Source organism: Diabrotica undecimpunctata, chromosome 5 (genome assembly GCF_040954645.1).
Source record: "Diabrotica undecimpunctata isolate CICGRU chromosome 5, icDiaUnde3, whole genome shotgun sequence".
NCBI lineage: Eukaryota > Metazoa > Arthropoda > Insecta > Coleoptera > Chrysomelidae > Diabrotica > Diabrotica undecimpunctata.
The window spans coordinates 24,402,667-24,429,031 of record NC_092807.1 but is presented as its reverse complement, the minus strand read 5'-3'; the positions used below and the strand labels follow the sequence as shown (position 1 = coordinate 24,429,031).

Here is a 26,365-nt window from a genome sequence, read left to right as displayed (position 1 = left end):
CAGTTAATTGATCGGCATATAAATAGTTAAATATTCAGCAAAAGGAAAAAATAAATAAATTAGTAGAATGCAAGTGATAGAAGCAGTAGCTAAATTTCCCACAGACCGTTGATTAGACATCCTCAGAAAAGTGTATTAACAAAACCAATCAAGCCTAGTAGAATATATTTCGCCCTACTTATAAATCCCCAAACACGTAAAACACATATATTACACACATATTACAGCAGATAAATGGAAAAATACACAAAAAAAACGAATATACCGGACAAAAACACAATCTTCAACGAATGTTGATGCGACATACAAAACTCGCCTTTAATAGAAGTAAGAGAGTATCTGAAAACACCAACAATATTAGCAAAAAATGAGTGAATGACACAAGAAATCCTAGTTCTAATGAAGATTCGACGGAAACATAAAAATAGAAATGTTAACCAATACAGCGAAATCAACAAACTAGTAAAAAAAATTATGCAAACCAAATAATTTTGGCTCGACAACGCATGCAAAGAAATAAAAGGCGTCCAAAAAACATAACAGTTTCAACCTCCACAAGAAACTTAAACATACCTCCGGAACTAGAAAACTGAAAAATGCTTAGATACTTAAAAGGGAGACGGAAAAACATGTGATCATGAACAACAGTGCAAAGAATAGAAGAGATCCATCAGTGATCTTTTGACGATGCTTCTTGAGAAAATGTACACATACACATATTACCTGTGACAACCAGTCAGACAGGTCTTAGTGTCCTCAAATCAGAAATCAGAAAAGCAATACGGCAAGCCAAAAATAATAAAGCACATGGACCAGATTAAATTCCTGCTAAGCTACTTAAAATTTTGGACGAGAAAATCATTACCTACTTAACTTCTTTCTTTAACACAATTGACAACGAAGAAAAAATATCAGAAGATTGGTTGAGGTGACTATTTCCAACATAACCATAGAAAAGCAGGCCCACCAAATGCAGCGACATCAGTTTGATGAGCCACACACTTAACGATAGTTACGAATTATAAAAAATATAGTATTCCTCTTGTGTAAAAGTAAAAAGGGTAATAAGCAATTTGGATTTAGAAAGGGTCTAGGAACTAGGGAAGCTCTAGTCCCTGTCGGTTATGTTTTTTATTACAAAACTAACCCAATTGCTCTAAATTTTTTCATTAGTTCAATCACATACTTATGAGTTGCATGTCTATTGTGGTGTGTTTCATTAAAAATTTTAGCAGCACCTCTTGCACAATTATTATTTTTGTAGTATAATCCTACAATTTCGATTTTTTATTGCGAAGTGTAAACCATTTCAGCGATCAAATTGCACACGTATCAAAAAACTCTGTTACAAGTTATAACAAATTATCATTAACTATTATCCGATTAAAATGAATGTTCAAATACCCAAAACCGTTGATATAACTTTAATAAAAAGTAAAGTTTTTTGTTTATTGGTTTTTAAAAGGACTAAAAATAGTACGGTTAAATATTTAAAAAGTAACAACCTAAAAGTTAAAAGTACATTATGTTACAACCTATTTTGTTACAGTCAATTAAGGTGAGAGAGATACTATCTTGTTAAAACAAAAATTGTCTATCTCATAAACTAATCACATTTTTGAAATCAGCACAAAAAAGAAAATCCAAATATAGAAAAAAAATGGGGAAGTAATGTAAAAAAATAAAGGAATGATACGGGGATAAGAGGGTGCCTTTCACAGCACGCTTAAATAATAATATATGACATAATGTCTCCCTCTTCAAATATTGATTGACGTGTTTTTGCGCTTTTCCTAAAATTTAGAAGTTCAAAAGTTATTTAAAGTGGATAGTTTTATATGAAAAGCACTGTATATTGTTTATAAGTAAAAATGACGTTTAATATTTTGCATATTTTGTTTATTACATAGTTGTCAGATACCTGTATCAAAGAGTAACAAGGCTTTATTTGCTAATATCTCGGGTCTATAGATCATATTAAATCAAAATAATTCTTATCTACATATCACTTTTACCAACCTTATTGTAAAATTTATTCGAACCACTACTATCACAATATTTATCAGCACCAAATTATTATAAATTCGTATTAGCAAAAAAAAAATAAATAAATAAAAAACGTGTTAGTTACTTGAAGAACTTGTCATTAGTGTTAGGAATTCGAACATGCCTGATTTCAAAGTATCGGAAAATACGTAACTTATTTATGGTTTTACAGTTGCTTGTTAATGACTAAATAATGAACAGATTATAATTTGCTTAAAAAAACCGAGTTAATTTGTCATTTCTAATGTTTCGTGACATATTTCAAAACACAAATATGATATAAAGTATCATTTCTATTGCCATTCATTCTTACTGGGATTAGATTAAAAGCTTTCCAATTTTCGGAGTAGAGAATAAAGGTTATCATATTCTCTGTCATAGTTTTCCATTTCTTCACATTGTTGCTTATAGTTAATTTGTCAGAAATTTGAACTTTAAAAACCATAGGAACAAGCTGAATTTGGCTGATGCTGCTAATTTTGAGACTTCTGAGAAAGATACAAAAATGTTTGCCACTTCTCCTAAACCTCTCTTCCTACAGAGAAGCAAAAACAGGGAAAACATTGATATACCAAGAACCTGTACGTCGTAGAAAAAAATATTTTAAACGAGAAATGTAGCTTAGGTAATTTTAAACAAATTTTTATTAGAACTTTTTGTGTAGAATGAACCGTTCTCTCAGAAACAACGCTTGAAGCAACCGGCGATTTTAAATGTCAGTAACGCGCGAGAAATCAATTTTTTAAATAAGAAACTTAGATAAGCGGACTGTGTTTCCAGCGAATGAAAATATTTTTAAATTGCTGATTCGTCGTCTGACTGCCACATAATTGCTCGATTATCGATTAGATAGAATTACCGCCCACACATTATTGCTCATCCAAAGTACATGTTTTGACTTTTCGCACGAAATCAGCACATTTATTTTGTATGTATTTCTTATCTACAGTTTTGTCTACGGAGTGGGTGTTTGTTACTTTTATAGCGGAATTTTTATTTTATATCTACTGAAGACTTGAAAGAGCAATGATGCCATCCAAACGAAGTAAAACATGTAGCAAATAAGAAAAAAATATATTATCCTGGCCTGTTTTGGAAGAAGATGCCTAAGAGAACTTTCATCGCACGTGAAGAGAAAACCTTTCCAGGTTTTACGGCTAACAAAGATCGATTGACAGTGATGGTAAGGTCAAATGCAGCTGGTGATTGCAAGTTAAAACCACTCTTATTTTATCGCCCAGAAAATTCAAGAGCACTAAAAAATAAATCTAAATCTGACTTGCCTGTAATTTGGACGTCTAATCGTAAAGCTTAGGTGGCAGCTTCCCTTTTTGAGGATTGGTTTGGTCATTACTTCATACCTGAAGTTCTAACTTTATTGTCTAAACAAATTCCATTTAAAATTATGCTAATTATCGACAACTCTCCAGGTCATCCTGCTGCAACTTTAACTAGTTTTGACCCACGTGTGAAAGTTGAATTTTTGCCAACTAATACAACCAGTTTACTTCGGCCGATGGATCAGGGAGTCGTTAAAGCATTCAAGGCTTATTACATTAGACGATCATTTGCTCATTTGCACATCTCCATGAAGTTATAAGAAAAAACGACAAGCTCTCTGTTAAAGACTTTTGGAAGCAATTCAACGACAATATTGGAATGAAGTTTCACAAAAAACGTTGAATGGCATCTGGAAAAAACTTTTTTTTTCATCACTGACACTGAAATGGAATTCTTGCCATAGCATGATGAAGTTAGTAATGTTATTAAAGAAGTTGTTGATATCGCCCAGCAAATAAATTTAGAAGTTAATAGTGATGACGTTGAAGAACTGTTGAATTCCCACAATCAGGAGCTGACAGTAGACGACCTCATAGAAATGCACGAGGAAGAACAATACATTGAAGAGCTTGAGTGTTTGGATCCAGTTCAATCTGACGATCAAATGACGATTGAAAACTTGACTGAAGGCCTCAGTTTAATTGAAAAGGAATCAAAAATTTTTAGAAAATATAGACCACAACAAAGAGCGCATTTCTTTTGCCAAACAAGGGATAAAAAAATTATTAGCATCCCATGAAGAAATTTTGCGAAAGAAAAAACCTTTGAGTCGTCAAACTACTTTTTTTAGATTTTATAAATAAATAGAAGAGATTTTAGAAAGAGGTTTTTGTTAGTTTTTAAGAATTATAGAAAAATATTATTTGTAAATAAGTTTTAGGAAATTTTATAATTATAGGTAAAAATTTGTTTGTTATCGAAATGAAAAAATGGGGGAATTGTGACGAGTTTTGATTGGCGGAGATTGAAAAAGGTGGGATAGGTATGTAGGAATGAAAGTTTAGCTAGATTTAGGAGAGAGAAAAGATAATCAGTTGGTTTTCCAAGTCTGTAAGACGAACAGTGATTGTTCTCTGGCGGTTCCCGAGATGTAGCAAGCAGTAGTGTTGAATGTTAGTGAGTTTTTGTGGAGTTAGTGTATCTGACAGAAGCTGAAGCAGCAAAATATTGTAAGTCATATTTTTCTACTTATATTCCAAGAGTCACTGTTCAGGCCAACGAGAGATTCAGTTTATCGTAAAGAGAAGATATTCCAAGAGTCATTTTTCACTCGGGCCAACGAGAGATTCAGTTTATCGAGAGGAGAAAGGCTATCATAATTTGAATGATTTGTGCTTTTGAAGGAGATCATTAAGGACGATATACTTGCAACAATCTGTTGTACGATTGCTGATTACATAGGGAGCGGTTGAGAGGAGATAATATAGTCTACAAGGAACAAGGATTTGGACCACTCATCATCAGAGAGAGATATTTTTGTTTCTGCAGTTTTTTCTTTTATTGATAACACAATTTTTACACTTAATTTAGAAAGGATATAAATATTTTGATTAGGAGAGTTAGAATAGTTTGGGATTTTGAGATTTCAATTAATATTGTTTGTACCATTAATTTTCACATTGTACCAAAATTTTGTTCACGTACGTAGAACAAAATTTTGAGAATCATTATATGAGATTTGTTTATTGAAAACTTTTGAGTGTGAATTATTTCATTATTTTTATTTAAATATATAGTGTAAGATCATATGTGTTTTTTATTATTCCGGTATTCTTTGGACCTTACCTTTCACATGTAATAGCATAGATATTGAAGCACGAATTTAACCCTGAGATAAAAGAATTAAAAATTGTGATAGAGTCATAATCATATCATTTAAATAATTTTAATTAATCAAAAAAATTAATTAGCTAATTATTGCTTGGCGCACCAAGACTTTAAATATCACAATAACATATATATATATATATATATATATATATATATATATATATATATATATATATATATATATATATATATTGTTGTGAATTTATTAATTGTTAAGTCTTTAATTTATAATGTCTTGTTCTTATCTTAATTCATTAAAAAGCACAATGACTGATATTTATTTATTTTCACTAAACATACATAATTTATTAAAAAGCGAGCGTAACATTTTATCGCGAGCGCGAGTTCAGAATTAACTGTCCTCCATATAAAAATGTTGTATTTATATACGAAATCCTGATATACTAGAACAGCATCGAAAGATCGAGAAGCTTGGCCGGCTCATTCACCATAATTTTGGTTCTAGACTTCCACCGAAATTTCTACAATAAAACAGAATAATTAGTCATAAAAGTTAGGCCAGTATATTTATCGTAACATTGCCCCCCTCTTAAAAGATGGTTCCTCCTGGAACCTTGTCGGGACTGGAACCGGAACTGTATGCTGGTATCGGCAACTGGACCCTCTTTTACAACTTCCAGTTGTATAAAAATGACAAGGGACGGTTTTCTCTCCGCACCAGTAACTATGCGGATTGCAACAGACTAACACCTGGACTTCGGTGTCTTTAAAGATCTCCTCCACCATATTTCGGATAACCCTCCAATCTAATTGGCGGCACTCCAACTTTGGCATGGCTAACTTTTGCACGTCGGACTCTAGTACGTGCCCTCTCAATTGAAGTAAGGCTTCCCATACATCTCGGTAGGTAGGTTGGTCACGGGCAGTGTCTTTTGTTACCAGGTAGAAAAGGTAACGTGATGCATCTTGGAGTTTCAAGGTTTTACCGGACGCTGGCACTTGGCATTGAAGTTCTGCAACTCGACCAAACTTCCTTCGAAAGACGGATGCCAACCCTGGTGCGTCTTTGATACTGGCCGGGATGGTAAGGGCCAGCGAGTAGTCATCGGGGAGCGCGAGTAGATCTTGCTTTTCTTCAGTGGTAACACCATGTCTCGCTTTACCGGTACCTCCATAGGCACCCATGAATTCCTCAAACGTGAGGTCAGACACATCTTGGACTTGGTTTACTTCCACTTCTTCATCTACGTCGTGGTCACCTTCGAAAGATGCCAACCGGTTATGGTGTACTATCATCGGCTTTCCCCTCGGAATCTTGCTTATTCGGTAGATGACATCGTTGATCTTCTCCATGATGAGGTATGGACCTTCCCAAAACTGCTGCAATTTGGGAGAACAACCTTTTCGCTTCTTGGGATTATACAGCCATACTTTGTCGTTCTTCTTAAAGCAACCCTTTTCGGCTTGTGTATCGTACCGTTTCTTCATTCGGTCGCTAGCGATCTGAAGGTGGGAACGGACCAACTCATGTACATCGTCCATTCTTCTTCGTAATTCGATCACATAATCTTCACCTGCTACATCTTCTCCAGGTCGACACCCAAACTCTAGATCACAAGGTAGTCGCATTTCGCGTCCGAATAGGACTTTCGCTGGTGTCTGGCCTGTTGATTCGTTAACAGCAGATCTGTAGGCCATTGTGAAGAACGGAAGGTATTGGTCCCAGTCTCGCTGATGATCGGACACCATCTTTGTCAAATATTTGCCAACTGTCCTATTCATCCGTTCTACCATACCATCAGATTGCGGATGATATGCTGTAGTTCTTGTTTTCTTCATGCCTAGTCTATCACATATTCCTTGGAATAGATCGCTTTCGAAGTTCCTGCCTTGGTCACTATGGATCTCCAAAGGCACTCCAAATCGGCTGATATATTCTTGGATCAACTTATCTGCAACGGTGGCGGCCTTCTGGTCTGGAAGTGCGTAAATCTCGACCCACTTACTGAAGTAATCCATTACTACCAGCATGTACTTGCCTCCATTTTCACTTTCTGGAAATGGCCCAGCGATGTCCAAAGCTATTCTTTCAAACGGGCTTCCAACATTATATTGTCTCATAGGAGCTCTCCTTTTTCGGTAAGGCCCGTTACTCGTGGCACAAATAGTACATTTCTTACACCAGTCTTTTACATCGTCGGAACTGTTCATCCAATAAAACCGTTCCCGAATTCGCTGAAGGGTTTTCCTTACACCAAAATGCCCTCCCGATGGACTGTCGTGTAACTGACGAAGTACTTCGGCTATTCTGCTCTTTGGGATCACCAACTGTCTTCTCTTCTCTGAACCGTCATCATTTTCCAGGACTCGTTTAAGCAAGCCATCTTCGATGATAAATGAGTCCCACTGGGCCCAATACGTCTTAACTACTGAGCATAGGTTTGATATTTCCTGCCAAGGTGGTCGACGGTTTTCCTCTTTCCATTTTCGGATTTTCTGTATAACTGGATCTCTCTCTTGTTCTTCCCTTATCTTAGTAGGCGTCCAGTCGTCGTTGACAATCGTCGTTCTTAGCACTGCTGCTTCCTTGGATTCCGTTTTGTTGCAGTGGGAACACTCTGCGGGGCATGGCCTTCTGGAAAGAGAATCAGCATTTCTGTGGCTAACTCCGGCTCGGTGCTCAATCTTAAAATCGTATTCTTGGAGTCGTTCGATCCACCTGGCTATCTGACCCTCTGGATTCTTAAACTGCATCAACCACTTAAGGGCGGCATGATCGGTTCGGATTAAAAACTTCCTTCCATAGAGGTATTGATAGAAGTGCTCTACTGATTTAACTACTGCTAGAAGTTCTCTTCTCGTGACGCAATAATTCCGCTCAGGTTTTGAAAGAACTTTACTAAAATATCCGAGGACTCGTTCCTGTCCTCCTTGAATCTGAGACAGCACTCCTCCAATTCCCACATTACTTGCATCCGTATCTAAGATGAACTCTCCTTCTGGCAGTGGATACCCCAAAATTGGTGCTGTTATTAAATGCTTTTTCAACGTTTCAAAGGCATTTTGGCAGTCTATATCCCAGCGGTATTCTCTTGCTTCCTCTGTAAGTCGCGTTAATGGCTTAGCGATATCTGCAAACTTCTTAATAAACCTCCGGTAGTAAGTACATAGTCCAAGAAAACTTCTCACTTGATGTTTGTCAGTTGGTTTTGGCCATTCCTTAATGGAATCGATTTTTCCCTTATCCACGGCCACTCCTTCTTTACTGACTATATGACCCAGATAATTGACTTTACCTTGAAATAGCTGGCACTTCTTGGGGTTTAGCATCAATTGGGCAGCTTTAAGTCGATTAAAAACGTTTTCTAAATTCCTCAAATGATCTTCGAATGTCTCCCCCAAGACGATTATGTCATCTAAATAAACCAGGCATGTTTTCCAAGATAACCCTCTCAACACATTTTCCATAAGCCTCTCAAATGTCGCAGGAGCATTACAAAGTCCAAATGGCATAACGTTGAATTGCCACAATCCAGATCCTGTGGTGAAGGCTGTCTTTTCTTTATCGACTGGGTCCATTTCTACCTGCCAGTATCCAGACTTCAAATCTAAAGTAGAAAACAATTTACTTCCAGCCAATGTGTCCAATGTGTCATCGATCCGAGGCAGAGGATAACTATCTTTCTTGGTAACGTTGTTCAGCAAACGGTAATCCACACAGAACCTCGTCGTTCCGTCTTTCTTCTTAACCAGGACCACCGGAGAGACCCATGGACTCGTAGAAGGTTCTATCACCCCGTCTTTCTTCATTTCCTGAACAATCGTTTCAGCTTCCTCTCTCTTCGCCTGTGGTAATCGTCGAGCTGTTTGACGAATTGGCTTAGCATTACCAGTATCAATTTTATGCTTAACAACGGTAGTTCTTCCCGTCTTTCCTCCTTTCGGTACGAAAATATCACGATACTGCCGAAGAAATTCCCTTAATTTCCTTTTCTCCATCTGATTTAGAGACTGTCCTGCAACTGCAACCATTTGGTCGAATTTGTCGTTGGAATTATCAGATGTTGTCGCCTGACGAATTATGGATGTCACAGGTACACAAGTTCCTACTTTTGTCTCTTTCTTTATGGTCACTGGGTAGTCGTTGACATTGATAAGTCTCACAGGAATTTCTTTAGCCGAAGTCACCAATTCTTTTCCAATTATGATTCCACGGCCAACCTCATCGTCGTGGTTCCAAGGCTCCATCATAACAGGTCTCCCTTCGTCTACAATTCCCTGTAGTCGCGCTACTATGATCGTTTCGCTTCTCGCAGGCACGACTGTATCTTCTATAATGGCTGCTTGCACAGTGTTGTCATTATGTGGATGGAGAAATACCTCCTCGTTGCCAACTTTGATTACCTTATTCTTAAAATCCAATTGGAATCCATGCATATTCATTACGTCCATTCCTAATATAACATCCTCTTCGATGTCAGCAACTATAACAGTATGGACAAACTTTTCTGCTCCAATTCCCAATTGTACCTGGATTTCTCCATGAATGTTGGCATTTTCACCTGTAGCGGTCCGAAGTCGCAACCTCGTTGGTAACAGTTTCTTTCGGCTGTTTATAACTGTTGGACGTATAATGGTTCTGGTCGCTCCGGTATCCACCAACAACGTATGTCTTTTACCATTTATTTCTCCATCTACATATACACTATCTTCACGACATTTCAAAGAAGCTATTAGTATAAGAGGGTCTTTGGAAAAGTTCCGGGTCGAAGCTGCTCCCCTAAAGCCAACTCGTTCTGGTTTTCCTGATGGTGAGTTTCTTGATTTTATGGTCTTCGTTTTCTTGCATGTAATAATTTTCATCATATTAACGAGCTGGTCAAGTTTATCTTCATCTCCTTCCTCTTTTACAGTCCTAACTTTACTGTATCCTCCAGAGGCCTGCGTAGCTGACTCGTATTCGAGGGCGGCGGATAAGACATCGACCAGCGTCTTGTGACGAGCTAATCGTAGTGTTCTCTGCATTTCATGATCACGAAGACCATCAATAAACGTTTGAACGGCCAATTTTTCCATCATGTCTTCGGGAGCTGTTGGATAAGCATATCGTACTAATCTGGCAATATCTACCTCATATTCTTGAAGAGCCTCATCTTTCTTCTGTCTACGATTTTTAAGCTGTGACTGATATACATGCTCCAAATGTTCGTGGCCATATCGCATATTTAACCTCTTCTTCAGTTGTTCGAAATCATCGGTCTCCTCAACGGCTATGGTCTGAAGCACATCTAAGGCATCTCCTCGAAGAGCGATAGTCAGGTTTACCGCCTTTTCTTTTTCAGACCATCCATTTGCTCTTGCGGCTGATTCGAACTGTTTCATGTAGTTGTTCCATGACGATTTTCCATCGAAAGTTGGGACTTTAACATGAATAGAACCTCCACTTCCTTCAAATTTCGGCCGTGTCTCCAACTTACATTTCGTCTCGTCTTCTTTTATCTCCACTGTAATCGGATTGTTACCTCTCTCTGCTGTCCCTGTTTCCTCCATCTTCCTTTCCATTTCTTTCATCTTTTCTTCGAAGGCCAACATATCGGCAGCAACTTGATTTTTTAACGAAGATATTCTATCGTCGAGGGCAGACATCTCAGAAGTGACTTTAGAGATTTCCGAAGAGATGTTAGCAGAGACTTTGCTTTCCAGCGAAGAAATCTCGTTAGAAACTTTGCTTTCTAAAGAAGCGATGTCGCCGGATACTTTGTTCTCCAATTTCGAAATCGACGAGATGACAGCATCATGTTTGTCTTCAAATATATAAGTCTCTGGATCTAGTCCTTCTTCTAGCAAAGCGTTCTTTAGTCGTTGGACTAACTCAGCCTTTTTTCCGGTAGAAGCTAATTCTCTGTCTTCGAGATGTCTTCTTAAATTAGTCACTGTCAGCTCATAAATCGTAGCCATTTTCACAATTTATTTTACGTATTCACTTGTATTATTATTATAAGTCTAATTTATGTTCCATCCCACTTCTGACACCATTTGTTGTGAATTTATTAATTGTTAAGTCTTTAATTTATAATGTCTTGTTCTTATCTTAATTCATTAAAAAGCACAATGACTGATATTTATTTATTTTCACTAAACATACATAATTTATTAAAAAGCGAGCGTAACATTTTATCGCGAGCGCGAGTTCAGAATTAACTGTCCTCCATATAAAAATGTTGTATTTATATACGAAATCCTGATATACTAGAACAGCATCGAAAGATCGAGAAGCTTGGCCGGCTCATTCACCATAATTTTGGTTCTAGACTTCCACCGAAATTTCTACAATAAAACAGAATAATTAGTCATAAAAGTTAGGCCAGTATATTTATCGTAACAATATATATATATATATATATATATATATATACACAATGTGGAGAAAACCGAATTTTTCTCCTTGGCCGATATCCTCATTTACAGTGAGCTTTTAATCTTACTCACATTCTGTATTTAAATTTAGTCCTATCAGATCGGAATAAATCGTATTAAATTCACATATTAGTCCTATCGGATCGGTGACTACCTCACACCTTTACGTCTGCTAGGTAAGGTATTCATGTATTGTAACCTCTGTTCTTTGTAGTTGTTCTTTTCTTACCTTTAATACCTTACCTAGTCTAGGTTTACTTTGTATTCTAATACTAACCTTTAGTGTTAAGTTATTTTGCTTTTCTCCCGGACGATAGATTATTGTTTTTACTAATCTAATACCCTTGTTACTTGGCACACTAGTGGTGGTATTTTTATTTATTCGTGACTATTAGGCCCTATCTTACCTTTACACCCCAACACTACTGTTATTTCAGCTTTTCTTTTACATGTAGGTAAATGATTTAAACTGTGTTTACCAAAAATTTATAAACATAGTTGTCATTAGTAGCTAGTATAGCTTTTTATTTCAGTTTCTACTAACCAGTATGTTATAGCAATACAAGGTAAATAGTGTTTTTTAAGTAATTTCAGGTTATTGTATTAGGTATACCTGTTTCTTGTTTTTTTGCTCATTTCTAAATTCTCAAGCTAGTCTTGAGTGGCGCCCACATTCAGTACCTTAAGGCAACTTCGTATATTTACTTATACTTCCTTCAATACAAAATTAAATTCTAAGTTGTCTTATCTAATGTCATTGTTTGTATTTCAAGGTTTTATTTTCTCCCTTGTTTATATAATTTTATCATCTCATATATTGGTCTTTTATCCCAAAGCCAATCCTAAGTGTAGAAAAGCTAGCCCGAATTCTCCCATGAGATTTGGTGTCTCTCTGTCCCTTTAAATTGGTTCCTCTGAGCTCAGTCATTCTTTATTAGTACATTCAATAAGTTCACTCCAAATTCTTATTCCTAAATTACAATACCTCGGAATATTGAGGTTTCACATGACCGAGCATGAAAAAGATGAACCAGTATAAAAAAGAAAAAAGATTATCAACATGTGTATGCAACGATGTATAGATTGATTGAAAAATAATATTTGACATTCTAGTCAATTCTTTTATGTTCATTTTACGTTTACCAGTAGTTAAAACAAAAGTCTAATGGAAAACACTCAAATACTTTGTTATAATGCATTAAATCCTATGTAAATATTATTCACGTAATTGTGTTCACTCACCTTTATTCTAAAGCACCAGACTATAGGTGATTCCGTAATACTTTCAGTTCATATACACTATTTTTAAAATTTTCTATATTTAGCATGAACTATATAAAATTAGATCCGTTTATCTGAGTATCGTGAAAAGTGTAAATCACGTATGAGTTAATTAATCATTATTATATAAAATTAAGAATGTTTTTCAACCTTTAATACCTCGTTTAATATAAGTGCTACTTGTCCTATACGTGAATTATGTATCTTACATCACGCTGTACATTACGTGTATATTATTGTACATAGTTCTAAGTCTAACTTTATAATTTTTATTAGTTTTGGAGTGTATTTAAAAAAACTTACAGGGAAGTAAAAATCTTATAGTCCAAACTGGTATATACTTAAAAAATTTAAACACAACTTAAAACACTAAAATTTCAGAATATTATCGGTCTTATCAGACCATCATCAGTGAAAACCTAAAAGTAAGTAGTTCCACAATAATATAATTAATGCAAAGAGGTAAAATATTCACTGTTAAACTGAAAAAATGTGATATATACTTACATCGTTAGCAATTGAATCTATCCACTTAGTAATGTGGATAATAATAACGCTTAGATTACATATTAAATTTACTAAATGTTAAAATTTATGCAACACGGGGTCGATTTTTAAAAAATTACACTTTAAGGAAACATACTGAACCATATTCGATACAAGAACTACATGACTAACGTAATGAAGATAGATCTGGAATTGAAATTGAAGACTTAGGCAAATATGCAATAAAGTAAAAAAATTGGCACTAATTTGCCCACAAATATTATATTTGAATAAATAGCACTTCTTCTAGAAATTGTAATGTACCAGTTAATTGTAATGATAGTAGTAAAAAAGTAAAATACTATTCCTTAGAATTATGGAAACAATGTAAGTATGTACAGCGTTAACAGGCCTTTTGGGCCCATTGCTGGATGGATAATTTCCATCGTTTTCTGTTCTTAGCTATCAGCTTCCAATCTCTGATTCCCATCTCTCTGACATATTCCATCACTACATCTCTCCATTTCTTTCTTGGTCTTCCTTCCTTTTTTTGCTCTCAGGTACTCTCCAAGCAATATTATTGACTTGTCTATTACCTTGCATTTTTCTAGATGACCGAGCCATTCTAGTCTACGTTTTTTTACCACTTTTGTTATTGTAGAGTTAGCATACAAATGGTACACTTCTGCATTAGTTCGTCTTCTCCATTCTCCCTCTACTACTTTTCCACCAAACATTCTGCGAAGTATCTATCTTTCTTTTCCATGCTTCCAATGTGTTCTGTATGGTTTTATTCATAGTCCATGTCTCGGCAGCGTATAGCATTGTGGGTCTAATTATAGTTTTGTATACTCTTATTTTTGTATTACGAGATATATCTTTGGCCTTAATTAATTTGCTCATGGCTCCAGCATACCTGTTGCTCTTGGTCAGTCTCAGGTTCTTTCTTACATGTCTGATCAATAAGAGTACCTAAGTACATATATTCATCCACCTTTTCGAATTCTACAACTGATCCATCCTCCATCTCCAATTTAAAGGATCACCTGGTGTTAATTCCTTTTTTGCTCGAGATCTCCATGTACTTAGATTTATTAATATTAACTTTCAGTCCCATTTTAGAGCATTCCTGAATCAGTCTTTTTGCTATTTGATAGTTCTTTTCCATTTCTTGCAATGAGAACCACATCATCAGCGTATGCTAAGCATTGGTGCTCCTTATATAAAATAGTTCCGGACCTATTCATCCCACTTACCCTTACAATTTTTTCTAGAACTATATTGAATAGCAATGTAGACAACGGGTCTCGTTGGCGAACACCTTTTTTTACTTCGAATTCTTCTGAGACTGTACCGTTGCATCTCACAGTACAAATGGTTTGTCTAATTGTCATTTTAACCAATCTTATTATTTTTTCTGGCACTTGGAATTCTTTTAGCGTTTCTATTAATTTGTTTCTGTCTATTGTATCGTAGGTGGCTTTGTAATTAATGTAAAGTACCTGTGCTGAAATGTTGTATTCACAGCAATTGATCAGGATTTGTTTTAGCATAAAAATTGATCGGTTGTTGATCTTCTTTTCCAAAATCCTCCATTCTAAATTTCTAATCGTTTTTTAATTAGTATGGCGAGTACTTTATATATTACCTCTAATAAGGATATTCTTCTATAGTTTGCGCATTCAGTTCTATCTCCCTTTTTGTGTATAGGAATTATAATCGACTTATTCCATTCTTGAGGCATTTCTTCGGCATCCAATACTTCTAGTATTAGCTCACCAAATTGGTTTATTAAGGCCTCTCCTCCATATTTTATGTTCTCTGCCACAATGCCGCTCTACCCGGGGCTTTTTTGATTTTTCTTATCTTTTATTATTTCTTCAATTTCTTCTCTTGTGGGCTTTAATATTTCTTCTATTACTATTTGAGGTTTAGGAACATTATAAATTTCTTCAGTAGTCACTCCGTCATTTAGCATCTCTTCAGGAAACAATAAATGACCAAATGATTTTCAAAATTTTCCAATAAAAACTTATGGCTTCTATTCTTGCAGATATATTTGTAAATTGAGAAGTAATGGGAGCATATTTTAAATTCACAAAAATATTTGGTTCTAAATCTATTTCTTCGCAAAAATTACCAACAAGAACGAAACAAATTTAGGTTTATGTTGTTGGCGTCACTGGTTATTATTTTTTCGGTGTGCAAACAATGTCATTAATTTTGAGGCTATTTCTGATCATAAAAACTTTCTGGGTAAGTACAAAATCTCTCAAAATAGATTGACGAGTACTCTTTTTTTATGTATTCTAACCTTTACAACTATATAACATGATTGTATTTTGATTTATATGTTAACGTTTTTTGTTAAAAACAAGTTTTATTCTTCAAGTCATGAATTTGAGATATGTGGGGTGAATGGGTACATAATATTTACCGTGTTTCCATTCATCCTACACATTACAAATTACTTTTGTTTATCTAATACCTCCATAGAGTAAGCTTTGTTTTTGTCAGTAGCTACTCAATTTACTTTTTTATTGTAATGTGTTTTATTACAGGTTTTCGCAGATATCCCGCAAAAATATTAAGCTGTGACAAGTGTGAAGAAAAGGTGCTACACACGACAAAACCTACAGGAAGCCGTAAATAAAATAAAAGAAGGTATTCGGACAGTGTTCCTTTAAGTATAATATACCTACTACGGTCTTACACAGGTATATAAAAAATGTTAATACACAGCAACAAGGAGGTCAGACCTCTCTTGATGAAGATCAAGAGTTAGTTCTCGTTGACAGACTAGCAGTTTGTGATGACTGGGGATACCAAATAGATTCTTTCACCTTACGGTTAATCATACGAGAATATTTGGAGGGCTAGGACAAAGTTATTTCCAAGTTCAAGAACAACCCCTGGTCAGAATTGGGTGTATTCGTTTCTTACTCGGTAAAAACAATGACTCTCAAACAGAATGTGTCAGAACATCAAAAGGTCAAGGGCAGCTGTGTCCCCTGAGATAATTAATAAGTATTTCGACGAGTTAGAAAGAGAACTTAAAGATGTTCCCGTAAATCACATCATCAACTATGATGAGACAAATCTTAGTGACGACCCAGAGAAACGTAAAATGATTTTTAGACGTGGCTGCAAGTATCCAGAACGAGTTGTCAACTCATCAAAAGCGTCTACTTCCGTAATGTTTGCAGCTAGTGAAGAGTTCAACATTTATACGACAGTTGAAAGGAGGGAGGTCCGAAAAACTCTCGTTTTATTCGTACCAAGTCAGTTTCGTTTGATAGTTTTTGTTTCAGTGACTGGGTTCGGTATATTGCAATTCCCCTTTTCAAGGACCTAAAAGGAAAAAAATACTTGACTGGGGACAACTTGTCGTCTCACTTGTCCATCTATTTAATCCAATTGTGCCAAGAAAAAAACATCAAGTTTATATTTTTACCAAGTAATTCCATTCACCTTACTCAGCCCCTCGATGTGACATTCTTTAGACCCATGAAGATTATGTAGCGCAAAATAGTTGAGGAATAGAAAACAGGACCAGGCAGGAATGAATCTACAGTAGCTAAAGACAAGTTTCCTAGACTATTAAAGAAACTGGTTGATAGTCTTTCAGAGGAAAATGCCAAATCAGGGTTTAAAAAATGTGGCATCGTGCCTTTGGATCGCACCAAAGTCCTGCGGATCCTAAGACAATCTGGAACACAAACGCCCTTGTCAGGTTCAGTTCGCGTGGAAGGGATTGATGACACTTTTAAAGAACTTTTGAAGACAGTCTGATACTCAGAGATAAAAGAAAAAGAAAACAAAAATGAATGTCGAACCGAGAAAAAGTGTTGTGGCAACAGATTTAGAAGAAGAAGAGTTTGAACCTGAAGCAGGACCATCAGGAGTTCAGAACATATAACTGAATCTCTCAAAAGAAATTTCTAGTCCCACTGAAAAGCTAAAACGAGGATCTAGTGCTTCAAAAAACTCTCTCCAAGACAGTGACAAGTAGCTAGCGTTGTCATCTGATGAAGAAACAAACACTTGCGTTAACCCTGGAGACTTCTTAGTAGTCAAAGTGTATGGCAAGACCAAGCAATTTTTCAGGCACTACGTTACTGAAGTTGTCTATCATCAAGATGGCAGCTACGTAGGAATCTTTTTTAAGAAGGTTCCCCGGGCTTGGAAATTTTCCGAAACTAAAGAGAAAGCATTTTCTAAAACCGATGATATTATAAGACAGTTGTCTGTATGTATAAACGTGAACACCTCGTCTCGGTTTAAAACATGATTTGTTTTAACAATGATCTTAGTGATTAGTGTTTATATTAGCTGACCTTAAAAGTGTATTTCTTATTTCAACAATAAATTTTTCCAATGAAACAAACTTTATATGTATATGTGTATGTTACTTTACACCTTATACACTTTTTACCTGTTCCTATTGACCCTACAAATGTATGAATAGGAACACAGTAGTTTTTCATACTGAACAATTTGTGGTTAAAGGTGGGGAGACTTAGAAACCGAAGCTTGATATTTTTCTCTTAGTTATGTTTTTTTTGGCAAAATGTGAAGCATGTTCTGACATGTTTATTTCTTTTGAAATTTTTTTTCGCGTTTAACCTGTAATAGATTTATTATTATAAATAAACTACACTTAAAACAGATTTCTTTATAATCTTAAGGCATCAACAGCAGAAATTTCATTCAAGTAACTAGACGATTATTGCATGGCAGTCACTGATATTTCAGAAATAGTGAAAATATTGATTTTATAATAAAATATACATAAATAGGTATTGGTATTATATAAAAATTATATTATCTCTTCTCGTTTTATTAACGTTAATTTATGCAATTATTAAAATATTTTAAATAACATTTTATGTCATTTTTTGTATAAATATGCAAAATCCCCAGATATTTGCATAAAATATGCAATATATGCGTTTTGCACCTTTGCTTATACATTACAATTGACACGGCTTTTAAAACAAGTGTTAGTTTATTTTAAGTTGTTACTCAAAAATTAAACGCCCACTATGGGTTATGGTTTGAACCAACATTTAGGTATTCTTCTTCTTCTTCTCGTAGCACAACAACAGAGGGTGGGTTTTGGCTGAGTGCACAACTTGCTTCCATCTTGAACGGTCATTCATAATAGTTGGGTCAGTGGGTAGCCCCATTGTTCTTAGAACTGACCATATATTGTCTCTCCATCGCATTCGTGGACGTCCTAAGGGCCTTCTTCCTGTGGGAGCTTCCTCCCATATTAGCTTGGCAAGGCGATTATTAGGGAGTCTATGGACATGGCCAGCCCATCTCAGACGTTGGGATTTAATCTCTTGGACTATATTGCTCGCTCTATACATCTGCTTGACCTCAGCATTTGTTTTCATTCGGTATTGGTTGCTATTAATGTCGTGATAAGTCCCAAAGATTCTTCTAAGGATTTTCCTCTCAAAACATCTAAGTTTTCTTTCAGTTTCTTTGGTTAGGGTCCATGTCTCACACCCACACATGAGCATCGGTCTAATCACCGTTTTATATATTCTAATTTTTGATGTTCGTGTTAGGCTTTTAGATTTAATAGTATTGTGGAGGCTGTACATACATTTATTTGCTGCCCGAATTCTTCCTTTAATCTCTTCCGCGATATCGTTATCTGCAGTGATTTTTGATCCGAGATATTTAAAACTCTCCACTCTTTCAAAGTTATATGAGTCTATTGTAACATTTTGCCTTATTCTATCTCGTCCCTTTTGTCTCTTGATGCACATGTATTTAGTTTTCTCTTCGTTTACAGTTAGACCAGTTTTCTTTGCCTCTACCTCCAATTTATTAAACGTCTCCTTCATATTGGTGACTGTGTTTCGCTCAATGTCAATGTCATCTGCGTATGCTAGTAGTAATTTTGGTCCATTTACTGTCAGTAGTTCTGTTTTAAGTTGTGCTGCTCTTACTACTTTCTGGTAGTACAGAAGGTACTACAGGATGGTATTAAAGAGGAGAGGTGACAGCGCATCTCCTTGTTTCAAGCCACTGCATATTTCGAAAGATTCTGAGAGTTTGTTAACTATCCGTATTCTGGATCTACAGCTATTCACACATAACTTAACAAGCTTAATAAGTTTTTTTGGAACTAAAAGTTCTGCCATTGCATTCCACATCTGATCCTTTTTAATGCTGTCGTACGCTTGCCGTAAAGATCTGATCTTAGTTCTGCTGACTCCATAATTGATTTTTCCATTTGTTACCACATTCTTTCGACATCATTGCTATGGTCTACTGTATTTAGATGCTGTTTAATTTCTTGTTTGTATTTTTCTCGGATTTCCCCATTTTGCATTTTCTCGATGTTCCACTGTCCCAATGCTTCGTTGGCCTTAGGTTTCTCTGAAGATATTCTCAACCTGATATTTGCTCTTTCTAGGTGATGGTCTGTATCTCCATCTGCTCCCCTGAGGCTTCTTACATCCAGCACATTACTTCCATGTCTAGCATCGACAATTACGTGGTCAATTTGGTTCCGCGTGGAGTGGTCATTAGAGACCCAAGTCTGTTTATGAATGTTGTTATGTTGGAACATAGTAGACTTTACAAGCATATTGTTAGCCGATGATAGCTCTACGAGCCTTTGTCCATTGTCGTTTGAGATATCTTGGAGGCTGTGTTGTCCTATTGTCGGTCAACATTTAGATATCAATTATATTATTGTTTTAAATTATGTAACATTTTTTAAAATTATTATTCTTTCTATTTATCATTTTTATAAATATAATTCCCAAACATACTGATACGATACGCATCCAGTCCATGCCTTTTCAATTTTTAAATTGCTTGTCGCTAATTTGAGAGAGCGTGACGCGGTCGCATCTTAAGAAATTAAAATTCTACAGTACTTAAATTCCTTTAGACACACTACATTTTCTAATTTCTGACCCTAAATTAGTCACACTATACTTTCTTTTCAAAACATTTTCGCTAAATAAGAGATCTAAATGAGAAGAAAGATGGCTTGGTTAGATACTAATTTTGTGAATTTGAGAAAGTTTTGGCCATGTCAATGGTATTTCTTAGGGGAGCTGTGAATTTCCTGAAGGAAGAAAATCACTTCTGGCGTGGTACTGAAAGGTACTTCCTCTCGCGATATAAGTCGGTTTTTATTATATTGCTTATATATTAAAGTGATAGTAATTTTATATTTCTGTACTTACAGTTTAAATCCCTGAAGACGCAGAGGATAACAAGTAGCGGGGAACAGAAACTATACTTTAGATTTACATGAAATAGTTATCTGTAAAGAAAATAAACAAATTAAAAACTTATATAAAACGTGGTTTTCGAAAAATTAAAAATCATGTTTCTCGATATTTACGACAAAAACAAAACATTAAGATGCGTAGATATTTTTATATGAGATTAATCCACAAGTGACTGTAATGATAATTACATTAATTACTATTTAACTGGGAATAAGCCACAATTAAAGGTTAAAATACGTTTATTGACGTTTCAATTTCCACTTCGGAAATCGTTCTCAAAATACAAACATTAGTATTTTAACCTTTAATTGTGGCTTATTCCCAGTTAAATAGTAATTAATTTAAAATGCCCCAAGAAAATAGCTTCAGAACAATGATAATTACATTTTTTTATATTTGCTTTGACCTTTTAGAAAAGAAGATACACATAATTATGTGTATCAAAAACATATAGTACTCCACTACTCTTGCTTATATAAAATAACCTTTTTTATAAATAGACCCATGTCATCACAAATTGGCTAAAATAAAAAAAATATATACCGACTTTCGATCGTTTCTCCTGTCGTTGACATCCGGTAAATCATGGCGAAAATGCGTCAATTCGCGCGCTTCGCCATATTATGACGTTTATTGCATCTCTCTATGTCCTAAGTTGTATTTGTGATACTATGTATGAAAGGTTCATTTTCAATCAAAGTAGAATATTTATTTGACTAGAATATTATAAGGAAATGAATTGTGTAAAGATTTAGGTATTTTTATATATTTTATGAAATTTTTTGTACATATGTAATAACATGTTAATAGTGACATATTCCTAATACCTTAGGTTCGTACTTAGGTGTACTTGGCGTATAATAAAATATCCTTCTAAATATATCGTCTAAGAACACATGTAAAAGTTTGGTTTTTGTAATAAATGTAAATGTCAGCGGTAGCGCAAATTAATATACGCTCTGCTTGTCTTATAACATTCTTATTGTATAATCTCGTAACATCGATTACATGTAATATACAGTGTGTCTGTAAAGTATGGAATAAATTCGATGTTTCCTAAATGAAAAGCCTTTTTAAAAAAATCTAAAACACGTCGATTTTTAAATTTAACGTTCAAAATTTTACAATAAAATTATATTATACAAGTTGATACACATTACAGTCATGACGTCATCGGCTCTATTTTTAAATGTAACACCCTGTATTTTAGGACACTTGTAGATCGATAAAAATGAGCTGATTCCAAAAAAGTATAATACTGGGGGTCTAACGAATATAATTTAAACGATATGCGCTTAGAAAGTTAATTTTTATTGATTTATAATATTAATAAATTATAAATAAATTATAATAAATAACTTGAAAGTATTCCAGTAATTAATACATGACTTAATCGAATGTTCGATTAATACACGACTTAACTCAAGAGTTCGAATTGTAGCCCATGTTGTATTTGACAGTTACCCAAACGTGTACAAATTCTTGTAAAACCTTGTTTATGCTTTCTTGAGAAATATTGTTTATTCCTTTACGAATTCTTGTTTTTAAGTCTTCAATATTTGCAGGTTCCGTTTTATAAACAAATTCTTTAAATAACCTCACATAAAATAATCCAAAGGATTGAGGTCTGGCGACCTCGCTGGCCATTCATGTCCACGTCTTCCAATCCACCTGTTCGGAAAAATTTCGTTTAGGTACCTTTGAACATCTAAAGCATAATGCGGAGGAGCACCATCCTGTTGAAACTATAAACTTTTATCAAAACCTCCAAGATTAATTGTACTGGGGAATAAATTAACTAAAGTAGGTACGAGATACCCACTTAAAAACTGAAGGTATGCTGGCCCGTTTAAATTACCTTCGAAATAGTAGGGTCCAATGATTTTATTTCTTACAATGCCAGCCCATACGTTTACCTTTTGCGGGTAGGTATTGTGTATGATGTTCCCACATCGAGTTGGGAGTTTTTTTTGCCCAGTATCTACAATTCTGACGGTTGACCTCGCCGGTTCTGACGGTTGACATTTGAATGTAGCCTCATCAAAAAAAAAAAAAATATATTTTGAACCAAGGGTTTCGTTGGCTGTTATCCATCATGATTTCGCAAAATTGTATTTTTTTACCTGGATTATCTTCGTTTAATTCCTGTACAACTGTGCATTTTACTTACTTTACTTACTTTTACGTACTTTGTGTACCGTTGTTTTGCAAATATCGAGATCACTGCTAACCTTACGAACAGAAGTGTGCGCATCTTCTTCAAAAGCAAGTAGAACATCTAATGTTGTAACATAATTGACCTGATTTGCGTGCATTTTCAACCGTACCAGTTTCTCAAAATTTTTTTTTAATCTTATTTACTGTTGACTGCGTGATGGGTATTTCTGTATATTTATTATTAAATAAATTACACACTTCCATCTGACTTAGCGATTTGTCTCCATACCCAATCATAATGAGTATTTCAATTCTTTGCTCTACAGTCAAATTCATTTCTACTTAAAATCAATTCTAAGCAATAATACAGAACATTCACGAATTAATACAATTATTGTACTACTTAATTGTTATTGAACGTTACTAAAAATAATTACAGTTTACCAAAAACTAGAAGTAGGCTACTTTTTTGCAATTGATAATAAATAATTTATTTTCTAAGCGCATATCTTTCAAATTATATCAATTAGACCCGAGTATTATACTTTTTTGAAATCAGCTCATTTTTATCGATCTAAAAATATCCTAAAATACAGGGTGTTACATTTGAAAAAAGAGCCGATGACGTCATCACTGTAATGTGTATCACCTTGTATTATGAAATTTTATTGTAAAATGTAGAACATTAAATTTAAAAATCGACGTGTTTTAAAAAGACTTTTAATTTAGGAAATATCGAATTTATTCCATACTTTACGGACACACTGTATACATATACCAGTAGATACACACATGTCCAAAAGTTTGGAATACGTACAAATAATATATCTACGCCTATGGTGGTTTTAAAATTGTTATTAATATTTATTCTAGAGCGTTTTTAAATGAAAATGATGAACAATTTGAATCGTTTTTGTATGATTTTGATCACATTCTGATACACATACGCTCATTGGCGTATTTACACATTTTTTCAGTTTTTGTTTAAATTTGAATTGATCCGTTTAACAATGCCTAGAAACGTGATATCTCATTTTGACATACCTAGAGTAATTTCTTTGTTACAACAGGGTTTTAGTCAAAGTTATACCGCGAATATTGTTGATGCTACTCAGAGTGCTGTATCGAAAATTTAAAAAAAATCCAAGATACAAATGGCGTTAGGGATCGTCCCAAAAGTGGTAGAAGTCGATGTACAACAGCAGCATAAGACCGGCAAATACCATTGATAGCTCGTAGAAATCGTCTGAAATCTACAAATGGTATATCCAGAGAAATTTCTAGGCTTCAAGGACTGAATATTTCACGGCAAACAATAACACGCAGACTAAATGCAGCAAATTTATATCGTAGAACACCGCTACGTATTCCTAAACTAATCTACCATCACAAAATAGTAAGGTTGCAATGGGCTAGAGAAATGGTGATTCATAGTCCTAACTGGAATAACGTGATTTTCTCTGATGAGTCAAAAATTGGTATCTGATTCGCGAACAACACTGGTTTGGAGGGACCCTGGACGACAAACCCGACTAGAAACAGCCCAACCGCGTCTCTCATTTGAAGGTGGCAGTATTAAGGTTTGGGGTGGTATTATGAGTGGTACACGGACGCCACTGCTGGTTCTATAGAGAAGAGTCACTGGTGCTGTGTACATCGAAGAAGTTTTAAATCCTATCGTACGTCTATTGAGAGGGGCAGTAGGTGATGAATTTGTGTTTATGCATGACAACGCACCTCCTCATCGAACAGCAGCAGTACAAAATTTTCTGGAAGAAGAAGAAATATCTACATTACAGTGGTCCCCGAATTCCCCCGACATAAAAGTTATTGAACATGCTTGGGACATTCTTAAAACACGCATCAAGAAGCGAAACAATCCCCCTATTACACTTCTAGAACTAAAAGATGATACCCGTGAAGAATGGGAGAGAATTCCACAAGCCCAGCTCGACCAGTTAATCGGCAGCATGCCAAATCGCCTACAGGCATGCATATAGGCCAATTAAGGAACTACTAATTATTAGTTTTATTAAAAACTATTTTTTTCTGTACTAATTTACTTTTAAATGTAAGTTGCACATTGTAAGTTTTTCACTCCAAGAGTATAAATAATTTTTTTGCATATCGTTTATCTGGTTTTGAGATTTATTTAGTATTGTTGAGAATTGAAACAAAATGATGTTTAACTATTCAGAAGATTTTATATATAAAAATCAATAAAAAGATGAAATATTCCAATATTCCAAACTTTTGGACATATGTGTATAATGAATTACTATTGACTGTATATATCTTATAGTGAACATTTTTTTCTGAACAATAAAATTTAAATGAAGATATTTTTGGAAAAATGAACATCACATCACATGTTATTTTATGTAGGTATTACATAGGTAAGAATCGACAGCTCTTGTGTCACTCAGTATCTTCCTACACATTTGTGCGATTCTTTTTCGCCATGTCGAAATGAAGACCATTCAATATTTAGTGGCAACTATATACAATTAAAGTAAGGACTACCCGCAATAAAAGGGCAGTCTTCCAACATTGATTAAAGCTCGAACAAATTGATTTATTTTGCCAGTTCCCAAATATTGATTAAGTTAATGTAATATTTATAAAATGAAAAATCATTTGACCGCTCTTCCGTCATTCAATAGTTTGTAGATTTTTGAGCGATTATATGTCGTTCCAAGGGGACGATAAACCAGGTTCTACAAGAATTTGTACACGTTTGGGTAACTGTCAAACACAAAAAGGGCTACAATTCGAACATTTAAGATTAAGTCATGTATTGATATGTCGTTCCAAAATGGGAACCATTGAACTATGAAAATGATCTTAAACCTGCTCCCACTCAAAGATTCTTATGTTTTTAAGACCATACCTAGAGAACTTGGTACAGACAGACGTTGAAGTAACATGGACTTCTCTAAAAACGAAAATAACAAAGATACAAGAAGACAAGATCGGGTTCACGAAAAACAATAGAAAACAAGAATGGATAAAGCAAGAGTTTATGGACCTCATGGACGTACGACGAAAACATAAAACAAATCCAATTGAATACAAACGAGTCAATAAAATCATTAGAAAAAAGTGCAGAAGCTAAAGAAAACTGGTTGTCAACTGAATGCCTACAAATTGAACAACTTCAGGAAAGATACGTTACCTTTAATGTCCATAAAAAAGTGAAAGAAATAACAGGTAGACATAGAAAGAGACAAGAAATATTATTAAGAAATAATAATAACGAGATAATTTTACAGAAGACAAACAAGAGAGCACAAAATGGGAAGAATACATTCAGACGCTTTTTGACGATGATAGACCTTGTTTTCCACCATCCACGGATAATCGAATAAATGAAAAAGGTCCAAAAATAACAAAGAAGTTATTTATGTAGTAAAAGCTCAACAGAACGGAAAAGCCACCGGTCCAAAAAATATCAATGTCGAAATACTTTAATGGTAAAAGTAAGTAAAAGCCTCGACTTAACCGTCAGACTGGCTAAAATCAACATTCGTAACATTATCAAAACAATCCAATGCCTTACACTGTGATGACTATCGAAT

The 26,365-nt window shown here is 34.8% G+C and overlaps 1 protein-coding gene across 3 annotated transcripts in view; it reads right to left on the bottom strand.

Annotated features, from left to right (window-relative positions):
- Positions 1–26,365, bottom strand: part of Fa2h (Fatty acid 2-hydroxylase) — a 317,701-nt gene that overhangs the window by 91,844 nt on the left and 199,492 nt on the right. For 2 of the 3 annotated variants that reach the window (XM_072531748.1, XM_072531747.1), the window contains exon 2: positions 20,583–20,662. The gene's annotated coding sequence lies outside the window, so the exon portion shown is untranslated. Of the gene's footprint in view, positions 1–2,019; positions 2,164–20,582; positions 20,663–26,365 lie in introns of those variants that run through there. The other variant, XM_072531749.1, reaches the window with a different exon arrangement.